Source organism: Vombatus ursinus, unplaced genomic scaffold, assembly GCF_900497805.2.
Source record: "Vombatus ursinus unplaced genomic scaffold, bare-nosed wombat genome assembly UNPS02014784.1, whole genome shotgun sequence".
NCBI classification, from domain to species: Eukaryota; Metazoa; Chordata; class Mammalia; order Diprotodontia; family Vombatidae; genus Vombatus; species Vombatus ursinus.
In genome coordinates, this window is record NW_020954562.1 from 3,914,310 (window position 1) to 3,936,390 (window position 22,081).

Below are 22,081 nucleotides of genomic sequence, written 5' to 3' on the forward strand. Positions count from 1 at the left end.
CTGGGCTAAAAAAAAATATATTTCAAGATAATTGGTTTCCTTTGTAAAATAATGTATTTCATTTCATTCCTTTAAAAACATTATTCTGAGAAGGGAATCTATAAGCTTTGCCACACTGCCAAAGGGGCCCATGTCACAAGAAAGCTTAATAACCCCACTCGAAGAATATAAATTGCAGACAATGTGCCTATCTTCATTCTTATGAGTTTCCTCACTCAATTATTTACTATGTCAATGAAATCACAGGTACAGTCTCTATGACTCACTACATTTCTTTTTTTTATTATTATTTTATTGAATTTTTAAGGTTCTTTGAGTTTATTGGGCTCCCTACAATTCAAAAAAGTGGCCATCTTTTTTTGAAGACTTCCAGAGATGGGCAATCCATTATTTTCTAAGGCAGCTCATTTCACTTTTGGAGAGCATTAATTGGTAGTAAAATTTTCCTATTGAGCCAAATTTTTTTGCTGTGTTCCCAGGCACTGTACACACCCACAGCATCTATGCATTTCCCCCAATAGAGTGACTGGAGGGTGGGGAGGAGATGGGTGGAGAAGGACCCAGCCACTTGGCTACATGTATAAATTTTGCCCTGTGCAGCTAAGGGTATGCTCTGGGAGAACCTAACAGCTGGTCATTATGGAGAGTGGCCTCATAAATTAAAGAAGAGTCCTTAATGGACACAAGCTTAATGGAGGAAGAGAAGTGGAAAGGGGAATACTGCTGCCTAAATGTTACCTGGAGAGTGCCTAAGATCTAGGGAGTAAATATGCACAAAGCTGAATTTTATGGCTCAAAACCCAATTCACTTTTACAAACTTCTAGGATGGGTGGCTTATTCTCAGAAGGTTAATCATTAGAAGGCAGCTATAGTCTCAGAAACCTACTTACTACAGAATATGGGCAGGCTCATATTCTGTGAGGAGGTGTCCTTCAGATGTTCCCAAACAATGGTCCATGCCCTATAATCTCATGGGGTTGAGAAATTTTTCAAGTTCATCAGTGACTCTCCTAATCACTCCCAATTACATTCTGTTCAAATACCTTCACATCTATGGTGCATTTAAAAAAAAAAAAAGCAAGTCCAACAAGCCATAGTTCTTTGTTTTCCCAAATTTTTTTTCTAACCTTAGTTTCCAAATGATTTATTCATCTCTATTTATGAAACGAAGGAACAAAAGGGTAAAACCATGGGAAGTAGGACATAGCTATTTTGTCTCACAGTATTCTACCTCTTTGGGAAGGGAACTGAGTTTGTATTTCCTGGCTCTTCAGAAGTTAGAATTAAGCCAATATAATCTTCTTAGATGAAGATCTGGACCTCCCATTAGCATTTCTTCAGACACTCCTATAAGCTCATCTGCATTCTTGTTCCCGTTCCCATTTAGTCTCTCCACAAAAAAGTAAAGGTGTATGATTTCTGTTCTGATTTAATTTGAATATCTGAGTTGTTCAGAGTCAGAAGCAGGTGGTGGATGGAGTTCTGGACTTGGCATGAAAAAGTTGTTCAAATCCTGCCTCTGACATGAGATATTTGATCCCATGGGGCAAGTCTCTAAATCTCTCAGTTTTCTCTTAGATAAAGTGCTATAGTCCCCATCTCAGAGGCTAACTGTTGGAGACTCAAATGAGATAATTTATATAAAGCATTTTGCAAACCTAAAAGTGTTATATAGGGAAAGGGAATAGACCTGTGATTTCATTTGTGCAAGGATCTCTCATATAAGGAAACTCCTTCTACCAATGTAGCTTTGCATCCTTTATGTAACTTGGAATCTTAGAGTTGCCTAAAGCAGAGGTGGCCAGCGCAAGCAAGAAGCTTGAAAAACTCTCCAATGCAGCCAGAATCATATTAAAATGTCTTTGGGAAATGTTTAACAAAATAAACAAAAATGCAATGCAACATAAATAATGTTAGTTTGTGGTTTTCCAAGTCAATAGGGGCCCCCAAGGATCGGTTTCTGTGTGAGATGGACACTACTGGCTAGAGGCACTGAGGGGTGGTGACCTGAGCAGTAGCATACAGCCAGTACGTGTCAAAGGCATGCTTTGAACTTAGATCTTCCTAGCTCCAGTAACCCCTCTCTATGGATCGCACTACACTGCTTTTTAGGCTTATATAAACATCAATTATTATCTATTTGAACATTTGCACGCATCAAAAGAAGTTCCAATAAAATTTATTCATTAAAATAATTTCCCCAGGGCAGCTAGGTGGTGCAGTAGATAGAGCACAGACCCTGGAGTCAGGAGGACCTGAGTTCAAATCCATCCTCAGACACTGTGTGACCCTGGGCAAGTCACTTAACTCTAACTGCCTAAAAAAAAATTAAATAAAATAAGTCCCTCCCCCCTCCCAGCTCCCAACAGTGTTTGTCTATCTGTTAGCCCTCACTCTTACTACACAACAGACTCAGTAATTATTCCCTGACATGTACATCCCTGGGAGGCAATGCTGGGCAGCAGATAGTACACCAGGCTGGGAGTCAGGAAGATTTAGACTGAATTCTGATTCTGTAATATATACAGTTCTTGAGCAAGTACCCCCATGCAACTAAGATGATATGATTAAGAACGGTTCCTTATTTGCAAAGATAAAGGGAATTTCTTGGCAAAGAATTCTGAGATACCAATGTAATCATTATTCCACATCAAAATATATCCCTAATGATGTTTTTATACTACTTCTTAATTTAATGGCAGGTCATCCCCAGTACCATGCTATAGGCTGTTTGTCCCTTATTATGGAACCATACCCTTTCTCCAATAATTTCCTCTTTTTAATTTTTTTTAAAAATTTCGAACTTAAACACCAAAAAAGAGCACTTCCACCATCAGCAGAAAGGGGATTCTATTTGAAAGCCTGGATTTCCATTTATATACTTTTTAAATTTGTTGTTGTTGTTGTTCAGTTGTTTTCATTCATGTCTAACTATTTGTGATATCATTTGGGATTTTCTTGGCAAAGATACTGGAGTTGTTTGCCTTTTGCAGCTCATTTTACAGATGAGGAAACTGAGGCAAACAGGGTTAAGTGACTTGCCCAGGGCACACAGCTAGTAAGTGTCTGAGGCCAGATTTGAACTTGAGAAAATAAGTCTTCCTGACTTAAGGCCCAGCACTCTCTCCACTGCACCATCTAGATGCCCCACTTTTTTAAAAAGCATGTAATATATTCTACCTGTTATTTTCAAAATGTCCTGCTTCTCAAATAATTTCCTCTGTTTGATAAAAAATTCTCCTCCTTTCCAGAGTTGAGTCAAATACATTACTTCTTTGTCTTCCTATTTTTATGAGTTTTTTTTAAAACTTCAATCACTGAAGCAGTTGGAACTTTGAGTAAGTGTGTGGTGTGATGAGATGTAGATCCAACCTTATTTTTATCCACATTATTATACAGCTTCCTCAACAATTTTTATTTAAATCTATGCCACAGGGTTTTTTTGTATGACCTTATCAAACATTAATTTTTAAAATAATCATCTGATTTTGAGTTTTCTACTCAGTTTCATTGACCTGCTTCTATTTTCCTAGCAACAGATACCTTTAATAATTATTGCTCTAAAATATATATTTGTAACCAGGAGTGCTAGTAACTCTTCATTTTCTTTTTCTTGGTTTTTCTGGATATTTTTGTCTTAATTTTTCTGTATGAATTTTGTTATGACCTTCTCCAATTATGTGAAATAACCTATTGGCATTACCAAAAAAAATCTGTAAATTAGTTGGGGAAATATTGCCATTTTTATTATGTTCAGTCTAATCATGAGGTGGGGATAGCCTTCTCTGGGTTCCTTTCTTCCATAATTTCTTTCAAAATACGTTTGGAGCTGTCTTGCTGAGTTAATGCCTATTTAATGTATTTTATTGCTTATGTAAAGGGTTTCACTCAATGTTTCTCCATATTCTTGGTGGTGGTTTAAGGAAATACTGTTGGTTTTGCAAATTCATCTTGAATTCTGCTATTTTACTAATACCATGTATCACTTCCATTAATTTTTTTAATGACTTTACAATCATGTTGTCTATAAACAAATAGTTTTAAGTTCTTCATTGTCAATTCTTATTTCTTTGGTTTCTTTTTCAAGCCTTATTGTTATTGCTAAATTTTCTAAATCTATGTGAAATAACTGTACCCAAAATAGAGATCACTGTTTATTATCTATTTTCAATTTAAATGCTTTTATTATTTCTCTCTATGTAATACTAATTCATTGTTTGAAATACATACTTTTTATCTTTATAGAAAGATGAGTCAGGTAGGCAGTACAGTGGATTGGGCCTGGAGACAGGAACACCTGAGTTCAAATGTAACCTCAGGCACTAGCTAGCTGTGTGACCTTGGTCAAGTCACTTAAACTCTGTTTGCCTCAGTTTCCTCTACTGCAAAATGGGGATAATAATAGCATCTACCTCCCAGGGTTGTTGTGAGGATCAAATGAAATAATAGCTGTAAAGTGCTTAGCACCATGTCTGAGACAGAGGAGGTACTATATAAATTCTAGCTATTATTATTAAAGCCTTCTATTCCTCTATTTTTAATTTTTTAAAAATACAAATAAGTGCTGTACTGCATTGAAGGTCTTCTTTGCATCTAATGATATGATTATGAAGTCTTTGTTTTTTCTCTACTTGATAAAATGTATTACATTGATTGTTTTCCTGGTATTAAATCATTTACACATCTCATTTAAAAATCTTATGTGGCCTTGACGGTGATTTTAAATACTTATCTTTTGGCTGGAAGGCTCATTCGTTGTTCAAAGTTTTTCGTAAAGTGAAAATGTCTTTCTGTAAAGCTTTCTAAGTTTGTTTACTTCTCAAATATCCATTTTCGGTCATCATAAAAAATGCTGACTTTTGATGATAATTTTGACAAGTTTGCAAGACAGTTTTGGGTCTGTGAGCCAAGCATCTTAATTTTCTAAATGTTATATTCCAGTTTCAATAACTTTCCTTGAAAGGTGTACTGTAATTCTAATATTTCCTTGGTAAATTAATTCCTGTCTTCTGGCAACTCATAGCATTTTAACCTTATCTTTGAAGATTTTTTGAATTTAATTAGGCTGTGTCTAGGCATGTTAAATTTTGCATTCTTCCTTGTGGGTGTCCTATGGATTCTTTCTAGTTGACTTTCATCAGATGCTTTCAAAAATTCTGGAAATTTTTTAAAAGAATTTCTTGGAATACAAGGTCAAAATTCTTTTGTTTTTCTCAGCTCTGTGTTATGTCTCCAATCTTGATATTGCTATACTTTGATCTATCATTTGAGTCTGTGTTTTTCCCAACAGTATGGATAACATGCATTTTTTTAAAAAACCTAGGGCAGGGGCAGCTAGGTGGTACAGTGGAGAGAGCACCAGCCCTGAAGTCAGGAGGACCTGAGTTCAAATCCTGCCTCAGACTAAACACCTCAGACCAAACACTTGACACTTACTAGCTGTGTAATCCTGGGCAAGTCACTTAACCCAAATTGCCTAAAAACAAAACAAAACAAAACAACAACAACAAAAAAAGCCTAGGGCAGCTAGGTGGCAGAATGGTTAGAGCACTGGCCCTGGAGTCAAGAGGAACTGAGTTCAAATCTGGCCTCAGATACTTGACACTAACTATGTGACCCTAGGCAAGTCACTTAACCCCAATTGCTTCACCAAAAAAACAAAACAAACAAACAAACAAAAAAAACACACACACAAATTTAGGGGCAGCTAGGTAGTGCAGCGGATAGAGCACCAGCCCTGGAGTCAGGATGACCTGAGTTCAAATCCAGCCTCAGACACATAACACTCACTACCTGTGTGACTCTGGGCAAGTCACTTAACCCCAATTGCCCTCACCAAAAAAATAAATAAAAAGCCAGTATTTCTAGCTGGTTTGCATTGTGTGTATTTTCCTACAGTAGTAGATCTAGTCTTTCTTGCTTCTATGGATTTTCTCTATTGTATTCTCTATTTTGGTCATTTTATATATTATCTCTTCTTTTCTTTTGCACAGTAGCATCTTTGCAATCACATTTCATTTGTTCAAGTGATTTTTAATTGTCTTTAAACATTTATTTGACCTATTCCTATGATTTCTTTAGCAGTGATAATTGTTGCTTAATTTCTTTAAATGTATATTTTATTCATCTGAGGATGTCCCTGGAGATATCTGCTGTTGTTTCTTTTTCTATCTAATTTGCTTTTGATAGTTTTCTTGATTCAGTTATTCCTTTGATACATCACTTCTCTGTTGAAAGGTGGGAAGCAGGCTTTATTATCACACTTAGCATCAAAGCATCATTGAATTAGGACTGGGAAAGATCTTAGAGGTCATCTAGGGCAACTCCCTCACTTTACAGATTTGGAAACTGAGGTCCAGCAAGATTAAGTGACTTGTCCAACATCTCTATAAAATATAAGTATCTATATCTCTATGAAGATAGATATATGGAGATATAGATAGATAGATAGATTGTAGAGACCTCCAGTTTCACCTCGGTAGTTAGGTACTGCAGTGGTAAGAATGCTGGACCTGGAGTCACGAAGGCCTGAGCTCAAATTCAGCCCCAGACACTTACTAGCTGTGTAACCCTGGGCATGTCACTCAACCTCTGTCTACTTCAGTTTGCTCACCTGCAATATGGGGACAATAACAGCACCTACATCTTATGTAGAGAAATAGAGATAGACATAGATATAGATAGTTTGCTTTACTTTTAATATATGTAATAAAATCAAACCACAGCTTTTCAAGTGGTCTTGCTTTTCTGATCTTGGAGTATGGATTCTTATAAAGATCAATCAAAGAGAATCTCTTCTTTAATCTGGGTAGCTTATTTTCCCTTACTCTTTTTCTTCAATTATCTCTTGTCAAATATCCCAGAGTTCTGCTAACTTTTATTTATTTCCTTTTTATTTTTTTAAATTTTTTAGTGTACTTAACAAACATTACCAAACATGAGCATTGCCACATATTTAGAAGAACAGAAAATGAGGAAAACAAATGGAACCATGAATCTCATAGTTTCTCATTGGAGCAGCTAGACGGCTCCATAGTGGACAGAGCCCTGGGCCTGGAGTCAGGAAGACCTAGTTCAAATCTAACCTCAGACACTTACTAGCTGTGTGAACCTGGACAAGTCACTTAACCTATTTGCTTCAGTTTCCTTATCTGTACAATAGGGATAATAATACCTCTCTGAGTTATTATAAAAATCAAATAAGATAATATTTGTAAAAGCACTCTGCACAGTGCCTGGCACAATGTAAGCACTATGTAAATATTATTATTATTATTATTTATTATATCAATTATATAATGCTTACATTTTAAAAAATATAATAAACTCAACTTTTAGCTTCAAAGCTCTCCCGCTTATCTATGTTTCCTTCTGAATCTCTTTTTGTTCTCTTAGGTACTTACTGGGGCTCTCACAGGAGCCTCCTTACAGACTTTCCAGTCTCACTCTCTTGTAACTCTGATCCAAGTGTGGGGAACCTGCAGTCTTGAGGCCACATGTGGCCCTCCAGGTCCTCAAGTGCAAATTCGTACTGCAAAGTTTGGATGCAGTCAAGGACCACACTTGAGGACCTAGAGGGCCACATGTGGCCTCCAGGCCACAGGTCCCCACCCCTGCAGTCTAATCCATCCTTCAGATTGCTGCCAGAACAATCTTTCATATATATAAATCTGGTCACGTCCTTTGCTCAAAAAATCTTAAGTGGCTTCCTATTGCCTGGTATTCAGTCTAGCACCAGCTGACTTTTGTATTAGCCCCTACTATTTCACTCTACACAGGTTACACTCCAGCCAAATTGTACTCCTCTATGGCCCCAGATACTCCTTTCTGCCTTTGCTTATGCTCTTTTGGATGTCAGAACTTCTACCTCTACGTTCTTCATTGATTGAATCCTTACCCATCGCATAGGACAGTGTGATACTCTGGATAGAGAGCCACTTCTAAAGAAGACCTGCCTTCAAGTCCCACTCCTAATACATATCTTGTATAGGTTACCCAGCCCCTAAGGGCCCATAGACAGCTCTCTAAGACTAGATGTTGCTGATTGTCATTAGAAGGAGCTCCTTCTACCAATGAAATCACAGTTGCAGTCCTCATCTCTGTTCTAAGCCTAATTCTAAAGCTATGCTTTTCCAGAAAGTCTTCCCTGAACTTCTCCTCACTGCCCTCTGCCTTCACAAGTCCCTCACAGTGCACTCTGCTTTGCAGTTTTCTAGGGTTCCCATCGAGGCGTGTGTATGTTATATTTTTCTTTGTCTGTGCCTTCTACTCCTACTGGATTGCAAGCTCCACGCAGACAAGAACTGCCTTATTTAAACTTCATATTTCTCCCAGTATTTAAACAAGTGCTCTAGGCAAGTACTTGAAGTACTGTATCTGCTGGTCTTCTCAATACAGAAGCCTATCAAGGAAACCCAAACTGAAGTCACAAAATTGTTTAGGAAGTGAGTGTAGCATCACAGCAAAAGGAGGTGGTTCTTCTTAAAGGAGAGCATTATTGATTCTGGAACTCAGCCTGCTCACAGTGGCTGGACCAATTCTCCACTATCCAGTTGGTGGGACCTACGACCAAAACCACAGAAGGAGGAAGCTCCGTGGACTAGAAATAAAGGGGATAACTGAGTATCTATCTTTCTGGAATGGGGGTAAATGTGTTTCCATCAACTTTTTTTTTTTTTTTGGTGAAGCAATTGGAGTTAAGTGACTTGCCCAGAATCACACAACTAGTGAGTATTATGTGTCTGAGGCCATATTTGAACTCAGGACCTCCTGACTCCAGGGCCCGTGCTGTATCCACTGTGCCACCTAGCTGCCCCTCCACCATCCTTTTAAGGCTTAGAGATATGGAGTGAGGCCAAGAAGAAAACTCCTTGGAACAAATTAGCTCTTGGGTTGATACTTTTCCCCAAAGGAAAAACAATAAGATGCCACAAACCTGTTAAAATAAGTTTGCATTCCACAGCTGAATTAGAAATATTTGCTATATTTTTTAAAGCATGAGACATCTTAAAATTTATAACAAAGTTAAAAAAGACTGGCTGAAACATCAGATTAATCTTAGAAATAGCCATAAGCACTGAATAGGAGGTTCCCGATTATTGTAGTAGCCAGGCAACAAGAATAGAATAGGAAAAGAAGCATAATAATTTTTTTTTTAATGCTGTTAAATCTCTACCTTTGGCTCTGTCAATACAGAACGAAAAACTCAAAAAACTGAAGGTTACTGATCATTCAAAAAGAACAAAAAAAAAGCCTAGCATTTTAGATACTTACATAACTGGCTCTTTTGGAGTAAATATCTAATAATATAATAAGTATATAATATAATAAATATCTGATAATCCAAATTTTATAGGGACCTCCAGACTTTTAGGTGTTGCCTAAACTTTTCACAGTCTCAGTGTACTTGGAATCTTCAAGCACTTCATTGGCTTAGTCAAGATTTTTTAAGAATATCAAGAAAAAGAACTATGGAGTCTAAATGCAGATTGTAGCATATTATTTGCTCTCTCTTTTTTTTCTTCTTTTGTTCACTTCTTCTTTCTTGTAGTTTCTCCCGTTGGTTCTAATTCTTCTTTACAACATGACTAATGTGAAAATAGGTTTAATTTGAATGTATATGTAGAGCCTATATCAAATTGTACGCCATCTTGGGATGGGGGGAGGGGAAAGATACGGAAAAAATTTGGAATTCAAAATCTTATGGAAGTGCATGTTGAAAACTAAAAATAAATAAATAAAATTTTTAAAAAATATTTTTTAAAGAATTCCAATAATAATACCTCTTATAAGGAGACTGAACTAGTATAGAGTGATCTGGGTTCTGCCAAAGGAAACTGAAATTTACAGGATATTTAAAGCATTTTACTGCTCCATCAGATAGAATTAACTGAGCTGAGTTTCTAATTAGCAAAAATAGTTAGAATAGGAAGCTACAACATGGCAGTGCTTCTTTCCTTATCCCCAATCACATTCCTAGCCTAATCTCACTCTGCTTCCTCCTGCAGCAGCAGCCTTCTTGTTATTCCCTGTACACCTCATTTCATCTTCTTTCTCTGTCCTTACAGTTTGTTCCTGAGGTCTGAAATGAATTCCTGCTTCCTCTCCTTATCTTAGAATACTTTGCTTCCTTCAAGGTTTCACTTCATGTACCACTTCATATAAGAAACCTTTCCTTATTCCTAGTGGTTAATTCTTTCTTCTAAAGTCATTGTGTACATTTAGCACCCCCCCCCCCAAGAGAATATAAGCTCCTTGAGGGCAGGGACTGGTTTTTTTTTTTTTATTTTGTCATTTTATTCCTCATTAACTAAAACAGTGCCTTATATGTAGTAAGTGCCTAATACATTCTTGTTGGATTGGATTAGAAGCTACATGGCTTCCAGGAAAACGTTTTATCACTAATCCCCTTAGCCTAGCATCTTAGGATCTCTGCTTCTCCCCTGAAGCTGAAGATATCTTTTAAAACTCTTATCTTAGGTGCAAAAATTCTTAGTTTCAGTGCTCAGGTTAATCATCGACACTTGGATGTCACCTTAGAAGAAGGTCTCCACTGGAGTGACTCCGTGAACCAATGACCCAATGCTGTTTCGAAGTGATTTTTTTTCCCTTATCAATGACTGGTATAAAGGGGAAATGCTGTATTTATCAAAGATGAAGATGACATTAAACTGAGAGAGATAGCTAATGATAGGCAGGATTCGAAAGGTCTTGACAGACTAGAGCACTGGCATGAATCTAATAGGGTGAAATTCAACAAGTATAAATGGAAAGTCTTATATGCGGGATCACAGCACCAATTCTACAAAAATGCAAATTGGGGAAGGCATGGTTAGCAGTTTATATGGAAAAATCTAAGGGTCTGGGGGGGCAGCTAGGTGGCAAAGTAGATGGAGTCTCCACCCTGGATTCAGGAGGACCTGAGTTAAACTCTGGCCTCAGACACATAACACTTACTAGCTGTGTGACCCTGGGCAAATCACTTAACCCCATTGCCTAATGCCCCCACCCCCAATTTTTTTTTAAATAAAAAAAAATCTAAGGGTTTGGGGCACTAAAAGCTCAACACAAGTTAACAATGTGACATGGCATTCAAGAAAGTTAATGTGGTTTTAGATAACAGTTTAGATAACAGAGAGGTATGGTAGTCAAGATCAGTGGGGAGAGAAAATAAGCTTTTATTAAGTGCCTGCTATGTGCCAAGCACTGAGCTAAGTGCTTTACAAATATCATCTCATATGATCCTCACAACAACCCTCTGAGGTAGATGCTATTACCCCCATTTTACAGTTGAGGAAACTGAGGCAGGCAGCGGTTAAAAGACTAGCCCAGAGTCAAGCAACTAGTAAATGTCTGAGCCTGGATTTGCATTCAAGTCTTCCTAATTCTAAGCCAAACACCGTCAATTACAGCACCCAGCTGCCTAAAAATTTATAATAAGGTGGAAAAAAAAAAACCTGACTGAAACCCCAAGTTAATCTAAAAATTAACCACAAGTATTGAATGGTAGGTTCCCCTTTATTGAACTGCAACAGCCACCAAGCAATAGGAATAATAGTCTTACTGTACTCTGTCCTGGTCAGACCATAAATGCCACATTGTGCTCAATTCTCAATGCCACATTTTGTGAAAGGCTTTAATAGACTGGAGGTCTAAGAGGAAGGTAACCAGAATAGTGAAGCACCTGGAGTTCATGGTTTAGGAGGATTGGTTGAAAAAACTGGGGATATTAACACTGCAGGAGACAAGACTGAAGGGAGACCCACAATGGCTGTTTTCAAATATATCAAGGGTTGGTACGTGGAAGAAAGGTTAGATTTGTTCTGCTTGGCCCCTGGGAAGATATTTAATGGGAGAAGTTGCAAGGAGGCCAATTTAGGCTTGATGGTGGGAAGAGTTTCTTAGCAAGTAGAGCCATCCAAAAGTGGAATAGCCTGCTTTGGGAGAGAGAGAGATTCATTCCTCTCTGTCTCTTTCTTTATCTCAGTGGAGCTCTTCAAGCAAAAGCTACATGTCCCCTTGCCTGTTTTGTTTTTTTTGGGGGGGGAAGGGAGGAAATTGGGGTTAAGTGACTTGCCCAGGGTCACACAGCTAATGAGTATCTGAAGATAGATTTGAACTCTGATCCTCCTGACTCCAGGGCCAGTGCTTTATCCACTATGCCATCTAGCTGCTTCAATTTCTTGTCAAGTATGCTGTGGACAGCATTCTTGTTCACATCCAGGTTGAACTAAGTAGCCTTTGAGATTTCTTTTCTGTGATTCTCAGTTAGGCCTTCATATAAGTTCTATACATGGTTCTATTGAACAGCTAGTTAGCAGAGTGGATAGATTGCTGAGCCTCAAGTCTGGAAGACTCATCCTCTTGAGTTCAAATCCAGCCTTGGACACTTACTAGCTGTGTGATCCTGGGCAAGTCCCTTAACCCTGTTTGCCTCAGTTTCCTCATCTGAAAAATGAGCTGGAGAAGGAAACAGCAAACTACTCCAGTATCTTTGCCAAGAAAACCTCACAACGGGTCATGAAGAGTCAGACATAACTAAAAATAACTGAACAAATCAAACATTACTACATATGGAGCAAGAATTCACACTTTCACCCAGTCTATGTCATATTAAAGCTATCATGGTGAAATAACATAAATAGCATATAAAGGTTTTTCTGTGACAGAAATTAATATAAAAAATACAAAGTGTCCTTATATTCACCACGGTCAGAATTTTACATTTCTTTGTGTACCCAAAATGATTGTGTCAAACACGTTATGATTTTATTTATATTTGGTATGGATCTGGGGTTTCATTGGCATTAGGGAAATGTCTGGGGTGGCAATCATCCCCATGTGGATGAGCGATTCACCTGTAACTTATAGTCTGAGGTAATGGCCTGATCAGTGAGAAGGAGTGACCTGCTCATGGTCACACAGCTTGGGTGTGTCACAGGCAGGACTAAGTCCCAGGTCACCCTGACCATAAGAATAGCCCTCTAGCTACTATTACCACACTGCCTCTCTTTAGTGACTAAGGTAAGTATTTCATAGGCTGTTTTTCCTTGCTTTTCCATTCCTGTCCCTCTCACTTTTCTCTTGTATAACAGTTGATATTTAAGACTAATATTTTCATGTTCTTTGGAAAGAAATATATTATTTTTCATTATTATCAGTCTTTATCTTATTTATTTTCTATTGGTTTCTTTTTGTTAGTGTTTCAGAGAGTTTACAATTTATGCCATTTTGGTGTTTTTAAACTGTATTTTCTTTTTATAATTTTAAAAATAATTTTCATTATTATAATTTCATCAGTGATTATATTCTAAAAATAAAAGTGGTACTGATGGTTTACAAGTGCTGACTAGATTAAAGATTTTTAGATGTAAAAAAAAATTTAAAAAAACCTGTTTTCAATTTTTAAAAGTATATTCATTTAAAACTTTCTAATATAACACCAGAACTCTTTAAAGACAAAAAAAAACTACAAATGGGTTTAAGTCCTGGTTCTGCCATGCTGTGGGACCCTAGATAAGACATTTTACCTCTCTCAGGCTCAGTTTCTGGGTGGAACAATGATATTGTGGGTCTCTTCCAGCTTGATATCAAATGATTCTATAAATTGGAAGGAAAAGCTTCCCTCAGATGTTGGCGCCTAGGGATCACAGAAAGCCTTAATTGTCCACTGTTATTACCTCAGGCTAGAAACAAGAAGTAGAGAGATACAAGCAAGTTTCATCTTATTCAAAGGGTAACAACAACAAAAAAAAAGTGTAACCTGGTGTGATGGTTAATGTTTAACAACCAGCAGGGGGGGGGGGGAACATACATACACACTTTTAAATTTAATCTGCATTATTAAGCATTTCCCCATCACTTCCTTAACTCTAGATAAGCAACAAAAGTTCTGATTCGTAGCATTTGCCAATTTCTAAAGTATAAATACTCTTAATGAAAATTCAATAGCACACTTTTGAGTGTAACCCATGTATCTGAGATTTTCTTCTAATCAGAAGCCCAGGGACACTTTAGAGACCTCTAAATTTTTTGGGTTTGTTCTGTCCCACCGAGGTGTCAGTTTTTTATGTCCCCCAATGGTAGAGCTAGCTCCCTTTATATGCACTCAGTTTCATGAGGCACCAGCCTTAAAAGAGGTTTTATCTACAGAGTAAGAACACAGTCAAGACTCACAATATGAGCCCATAAGTCATCCAGGGAACCTCTTTTGCCCTTCCTCTAACTCTAGAGACCTATATAGTCCCTGTGATTCACAGCACCACCAGACCTATATAGTCCCTGTGATTCACAGCACCACCTTGGGAATTGCAAATACTATAAAGCAATTATTATTTTTTTTTTACTCAGCTCCGAGAGCTGTGCTAGTGGTAAAATGAATGAAATGAGCCTCCTTTCCTACATAGGATCATAGATACAGAGTTAAAAACAAAGACTAAAACAAAAACTAAGAAGTCACCTTGTCCAATCCTCTTATTTTGCACATGAGAATGATAGATAGATTTGCCTAAGGTCACACAGGGAGTGAGTAGGAATTCAGGATTTCAACACAGAGCCTATGACTCCAAACGAAGCCCTCTGCATCATTTTGCATCCTCAGAATAGAGACTTCCTTAGAGGAGCTCATTTTTCTTTCACTGAAACTTTAAATGGTTTAATCCAGCACATTTATTTTCAACTAACAGACTGTAACGTTAATGCAGATGCTTTGAGAATAATGTGATGATTTCTTTAACAATAACGTAGGACACAGAATGAGCTGCTATAAACCTAAATGAACTTTCAAAAGGACTTGCATGTGAACTCATTGAAAACTCACTTAAAAGGATAATTAAAGATCTGCAACATGGAAAATGTGGAACATAGCCCAAAGCTTTAGGATCTAAACAAAAGTATGGAAATTTTAACTAAGATTGTTTTAATTTAAAAAAGCTAAACCCTCAGGAACTCTGCTATACCCAAAGCATACCATTAACGTTACCTCAAAAAGGACATATTTGGGTCTTATTGGAATGGGCATAAAGAGAAATACAGACTGTGAATTCTGAGATTATATGATTATACACAACATTGATTCCACCTTGAGTTTATAGTTCAGGAAAGATGTTGAGAACCTGGAGCATGCTAAGAAAAGAGTGACAAAGATCATAGCATCAAATTTAGCAAAGAGGCCACTGAATCCAAATCTCTTATTTTATAATTGGAGGCCATTTAACCCATCTTGGAGTCCATGTTGGGGGTCATCTAATCTCATTCGCTCATTTCATAGTTAGAGGCCATCTAACCCAATTTGGACGCCGTATTGGAGGCTGACTAATCCAATACCTTCATTTTACTGTTCTGAAACTCACATAGGTTAAGTAATTTGTCCAAGGCCACATAGGTAATAAATAGCAGAGTTGGCACTTGAAATAAGGCTTTCTGACAGTCTTAGCAGATTGGTATCCATAAAGTGAATGACTACTTTTCCCCTGAGGATTCCCTCACTGGGTGACCTTGAGGAGTTAGAGTTTCTGTTATTGCTCATGAACCCTCTTGTATTATTCTCTCTGAAAGTGATTAAGCAGTTGATATAAATTAACTTTTACAAGGATATTTACTGAGAAGGTATAGCAAGGACAGAAATTATAAAATATGTCCCACACTGGAGGCACACTCCTTTGTGCATACTCAGTCCCTAGGGATAGTGGGATCAAACTTAAAATGGTTAATACAAAACATTCCCTCTCCAACCTGGGGACATACTCTCACTCCAGCAGCACACACAGTATCCCTAAGGAAAATGAGCTCAATCTTGAATCACAAAAAGACGTAGGCATGAATACAGGGCTGATGGGTCAATCGATAGCTGGGTTAGTTCAAACATGTTCCTGTTCAGGTTTGGCTTCTCACTGGGCTCAGTTACTGCTGCCTGCTGGTTGGTGTCCCTGCCACAAATCTTCCCACTTCAATCTATTCTCCATTCAGCTGTCAAAGTGAGCTTCTTAGTGCATACATCCTAAAGATGTCACATCCCAGCCCACATCCACTCAGCAAACTCCCATGACCCCCTATCACTTCTCGGATCATATTTGATGTTCTATTGGTGTTCAAAGACCTACATGACTTGTGCCTTCAACTCCCAACTAAAATTCCACCTTCTACAGGAAGTGTTTCCTGATCTGTCTTAATTCTAGTGCCTTCCCTATACTGATTATTTCCAATTAATTTTGTATATAGCTTATTTGTACATAGTTGTTTTCATGTTTTCATGTTTCATGGCTCCTGTGAGCCTGTGAGTTGTCTGTGAGCAGTCTGTGAGTTCCTTCAGAGAAGGGAATGTCTTTTGGTTGTTTTACATCCCTAGTGCTTAGGATAGAGTCCGGCATATTAGTAGGTGCTTAATAAATGCTTATTGACTGACAGATCAGTTCAGGTGGTTCATGCCATTGACTCCAACTGCTGATGTGATGACTGTTAGTTCTTCTGACTTTTACAAGCTCACAAGGCTGTAACCTGGCCCATTCTGTCTTCAGGTATTCATTCACATAAGATCAAGAAAGAACACAAAAAATAGATGAAAGAGGGGTCATATGTGTTTATAGACATGTGGTGGGCTGGATGGGGAGATACAACAAAGATTAATTTTTACTCTAGTGGAAATGACAGTGAAACATACTTTAGTTATGGACAATGTTTTCAGCTGTTTAGCTTAACCATACTTCCTTGTTACAAGGGAGGGTTCTATCAGAAATGAGTACAGTTACAAGAAGAGGAGGGTCATTAGGAACTGGAAATGGTAAACATTAGCAAAACATTTTTTAAAAATAATGTGTCTTTTTAAAAAGATAGTTATAGGGATGCTTTTTAGTTTTGTAGCCAGCAGCAGAGTCATTTATTTTTAAATGCCTGAAAGCCAGAAAATTGAAGATAAAGCTGATTAAGAAAGATTTTGACCTGCTTGAAGTTTCAGAGCCATGTTCCAACTGCACGAGGGATTTAACTCCAAGGCAGGATGTAGGATATTAGAAAAAACTTTTCTAATGATGTCCTTGAGGTAAAACAGTTAATTATAAGTTTAAATTATAAGTCTAAAAAAATATATGATTGTGCCTAGAAATTTATTTCTTCTCAGTAGGGAGGGATAGATGGCATGCTATGTGACAGACAAATTTTGATGATTCCAGATTTATAATATAATCTCAGGTTTATAATGCCATATTATCTTTATTCCTGCTTTTTTTTTTTACATTTTCCTTGATATTCTAGATCTTTTATTCTTCCAAATGAATTTTATTATTTTGTTTAGCTCTATAAGTTATCTCCTTGGTAGTCTAATGGCACAGATTTTAAATTCATTCATGAATCTGTAAATTCATTTGGGGAGTATCATCATTTCTGTGACATTGGCATAGCCCAGCGATGAGTACTAACTATCCCTTCAATAATTTTTCATCAGTTCTTTAAAGAATGTCATATAATCCTATCAAAATGTCTTGAGTGTATATTAGTAGATTGGCTTCCAGATACTACATACATTTTTGGTTGTTTTGAATGGATTTCCTTTCTGTTATTTCCACCGGGATTTTGTCATTATGGTGTAGAAATGTTGCTGTTTTTTTTTTTTTATTTACTTTGTATCCTGCAACTTTCTTCATACTACTGTCACAGCTTCTTTGCTGATTCTCTGGGATTTTCTAAGTAAACATCATGTCAGAAAATAGGGAAAAGTTTTGCCTCCAGTATAATGACATTTTAATAAGTTCAATTTAGTCAATTTCACAAGTTCAACAAACATTTATTATGTGCCTATTGAATACAAGGCATTGTGCCAAGCACTGGGTACAAAAAGACAAAAATGAAATAATCTTTGCCTTCAAGGAGGTTATACAGTAGATGAATAACATCTATATAGACATAGATCTAGAAGGAATCTTAAAGGTCACTTGGTCCATTTTATATTTGAAAAAATTGAGGTAAAGAAATGAAATGACTCACACAAGGTCACACATATACACGTACAATTACACTCTACTTTTTCAGGGGGAGGGTGGGGTTGGGACCTGTGATTTCATTGGAGTAGGGAACGCTCAATGAGAAAATGTCTTTACCAATGCAGATCAGCAACTCTTTTGCAACTATAATGTTGTGAAGAGTTGCCTGGAAGGCATTCAGAAGTTAAGTGATTTGCCTAAGTACACACAACCAGTGTGTGTCAAAAGTAGGACTTGAAACTAGGTCTTCCTGACTCAAGGAGAAGTTCTCTATTCACTATACCTATGCTACTTTTCTAAATACATATATGAAATTATTATTTTCAAGAATCAGAGTGATTACAATTCATAGGATCAGGAAAGGTCTCACGTAGGGGTGGTATCTCTAGGCTTTTCTGAAGTCTGCCTGCTCATCATTTCTTATAGCACTATAGTATTCCATTACATTCATATACCATAACTTGCTCAGGCATTCCTCAATTGATGAGCATCCCCTCAGTTTCCAATTCTTTGCCATCAATCTCCTTTCAATCTTTAGAAATGATACTCTTAAAAAACACATGTGAATTTGATATATTCCATGCAAGATGAATTCAACCATATTGATATTAACCATTTGAAATTAACTAATTCCAATTCCAAATTAATTCCAAGATTAATTCAACAAATATTTTTAAATTACCTACTATTTTAAATTCACTGTCCTTGAAGATAGGGATGCAAAACCAAAACTGTCCTTGCCCTCAAGGAGTAGTTTGCCTGGAGGTGAGGGAAAGGTGGGATAGCCTGTCCACAGATAAATAAATACAAAATTGAATGCTCACAATAAGGGAACTAAAAAAAAAAATTAGGTGAATTCCATAAAAATAGCTATCACTTACATAAAACATTAAGGTTTGCAAACACTATATCTATCTATATCTATCTTTATCTATTGATATAAGGCTGGTAGTTTGAGGACAAATTTTGACTGTCATTTCATGAGATACTTCACTTATATATGAAGTCAGGGACAATGTATTTTTAAGTTTGATCTATGTAGATCTATGAAGGGTTTGCTGGGAAGACAGAGAAAGAAGGCGAAGTGAAATTTTTATTATCAATATATTAGACATAGATATATCATATCTAGAAATAGATATATTTATACATATATAAATATCTATCTATATATTTTCTTATTTGACTCTTATAATAACCCTGGGAAGTAGCAGATACTGTTGATATTCCCATTTTACAGATGAGAAAACTACTAAGAGTGGTTAAGTGAGGATTCAGACTCAGATCTCTTCCTCTAAGGCCTGTGCTCTCTATCTGCTACAACCACCTAGCTGCCTCTTAAACAAATCCATAGATGTAATGATTGCATAGATTGGAATGAGATTATTTTATTTGGGAACTAGAAAATATTAGGGGATCAACAGTTTTCATAGTAGAGCAGAGGACTAATTTTTTTTTTCATGTTGAAAAGTTCTTTAAATTGCCTTTATGCAGTGGGTGTGGTTAATCTCCCCTCCCCACGCAGTGATGGTCCCTGCCCAGACTCCCCACCCATTTTTTTTCTCAAAGTCTGGGCAGATACTCCTCGTACCTTGTGCTAACAACTTGTTCCCAATGTTTGGAGTGCAAAAATACTTTACATTGTGTATGGACAAAGACTGAGCAGGACAGAAAATGTATGCATAATTTCCGACTTGGTGATTTCTAGTAAGAATCTTTATACACAATTTAAAAATAAGTTTGGCTTACCAGCATGGAATCTGAGTTTCCAGATCAGGGATTTACTGATGGAAGGGTTCTTAGAGGTCATCTAGCCCAACCCTTCACTTAACAGATGAGGAAATGGACTGCCAGAGAGGATGTGATCTCCAATTAGGCAAATGAAGTAGCTTGTCCAAAATCTCAAAGGTAGTAATTACCAATGTCCTTATTCGGTGGATGAAGAAACAAGCCCAGAGAAATTAAATGAAGAATATTTATTTTAGGGATCAGTATAAAAGTCAGAAGATGGAAATTTTAGATTTCCCATTCTGTCAATAACTGTGTGACCTTGGGCAAACTGTTTAATCCAGGGTGAGGAAACTGTGGCCTCGAGACCACATATGGCCCTCTAGGTCTTCAAGTGGGGCCCTTTGACTGCACCCAAACTTCACTGAACAAATTCCCTTAATAAAAGGATTTATTCTGTAAAACTTGGACTCAGTCAAAAGGCCTCACTCAAGGACCTAGAAGGCCACACGTGGCCTCTAGGCCAAAGGTTCCCCACCCCTGTATCCCTATGGGTTTCAGTTTCCTCATCTGTCTCCTCTACTTCTTTTCATTTTTCATACCCAGCTCTTAGTAGTATCTTGCACAGAGGATATACTTAATAGATGTTCTTTGAAATGTATGATGATCTATGATAATGACACTTCTATCTCTAAGAGTGGCACCTTCAAGAGCCCTTCTCTGATCACTCCAGTTGGTTCAAATTACTGTCCTTTTCCCACATCATCACTTTCTATTTACTATATAGATATATATGCATGTATGCATGTATATATGTATGTGTGTATACACACACACACACATACACACATATAGAAGAAAATGTCAAACCACTCCAGTTTCTTTGCTAAGAAAACCTCAAACGGAGCTACAAAGAGTTGAGTATGACTGAAACGACTGAACTACACACACACACACACACACATACACACACACACTTTATATATGAAAGTAGGGAGGCCTACTAGCTGGCCTCAGAGCCAGGAATTGTTATTGTTGTTCTGTTGAGTCTGACTCTTCTGACCATAATGTCCATGAAGTTTTCTTGGAAAAGATGTGGAGGTGGTTTGCCATTTCCTTTTGCAATGGATTAAGGCAAACAAAGTCAGGAATACCTGTATTTAAATCCGATCTCGGAAGCACACTGGCTGTGTGACCCTGCATGGTGGACTTGTGTTTCCAGAAGTCACTTAACAAGTGGGCAAGTCATGTTCTAGGCAGCTTTCTATAAATTGCAAAGAAGTTGGCAACCTGCACTGATAAAGAGAGGTTCCCTACCCTAAAGAAACCACAGGTCCAGGTTCTATACTGTTTTTGCTTACCTGTGAGCATACTGTATTCCCGTAGAATTTAAGCTCTTGGAGGGCAAGGACATTCTCACATTTGTATTCCTAGCATCCAGCACAGTCCAAGGCACATAACAGGTGATTAATAAATACTTCTTGGTTGACCAAATCTACAACTCTAAATTTTACTAGTATTTTTTTTTTTGTGAGGTACTTGGGGTTAAGTGACCAGGGTCACACAGCTAGGAAGTATCAAGTGTCTGAGGCTAGATTTGAATTCACCTCCTCCTGACTCCAAGTCCTGTGATCTATCCACTGCACCACCTACCTGCCCCATCTAAATTTTATTAAATGCTTTGTATTTCAAGATTTACAAAAATAAATTGGAGAAAGTGCACATTATATGAGCTGGAATTTTAAAAGTCTTTAACAGCCAGGCTTATGAATATTAAAAACAGGAAAAACAAAACAAAACATCTTATTACTATGAAATGGACTTTAGCACCAAACCATAAACATTAGGTACAATTCGTTCTTTCAAAAACTTAGGAGTTGGTTCTCAGCCAGCACAAGCAACAAGAAGTGGCAGAAATTGATCACAGAGGTGAATGGTCATAAAATGTCACTGAAATGATAATGACCTTTAATTAGCACTTTCAGGTTTGCATAGAACTTTACATGCATGATCTCATTTGATCCTTACAACAACCTTCTAAGGGAGATGCTACAGGTATTATTATTTTCATTTTACAGCTGAGGAAACTGGCTCACACGCTCCCATAGCTACTGTCAGAGGTAAGATTTGTACTACAGATCTCCTGATTCCAAAGCTTCCATCTTTCTGCTGCATACAAAAGCATAATGTAACATTTATCGTTGCTGTGGATTGTTGGACTGCTGGAGTCTAAAATTTTATGATTCTGCTCAGTGAATCAACAGGAGTTAATTTTTCTTCAATTTAATTTTGGTTTAAATTTAAATTAGTTTACTCTTTCCCTCCAAAAACTTTTTCTTTCTTTCTTTCTTTCTTTCTTTCTTTCTTTCTTTCTTTCTTT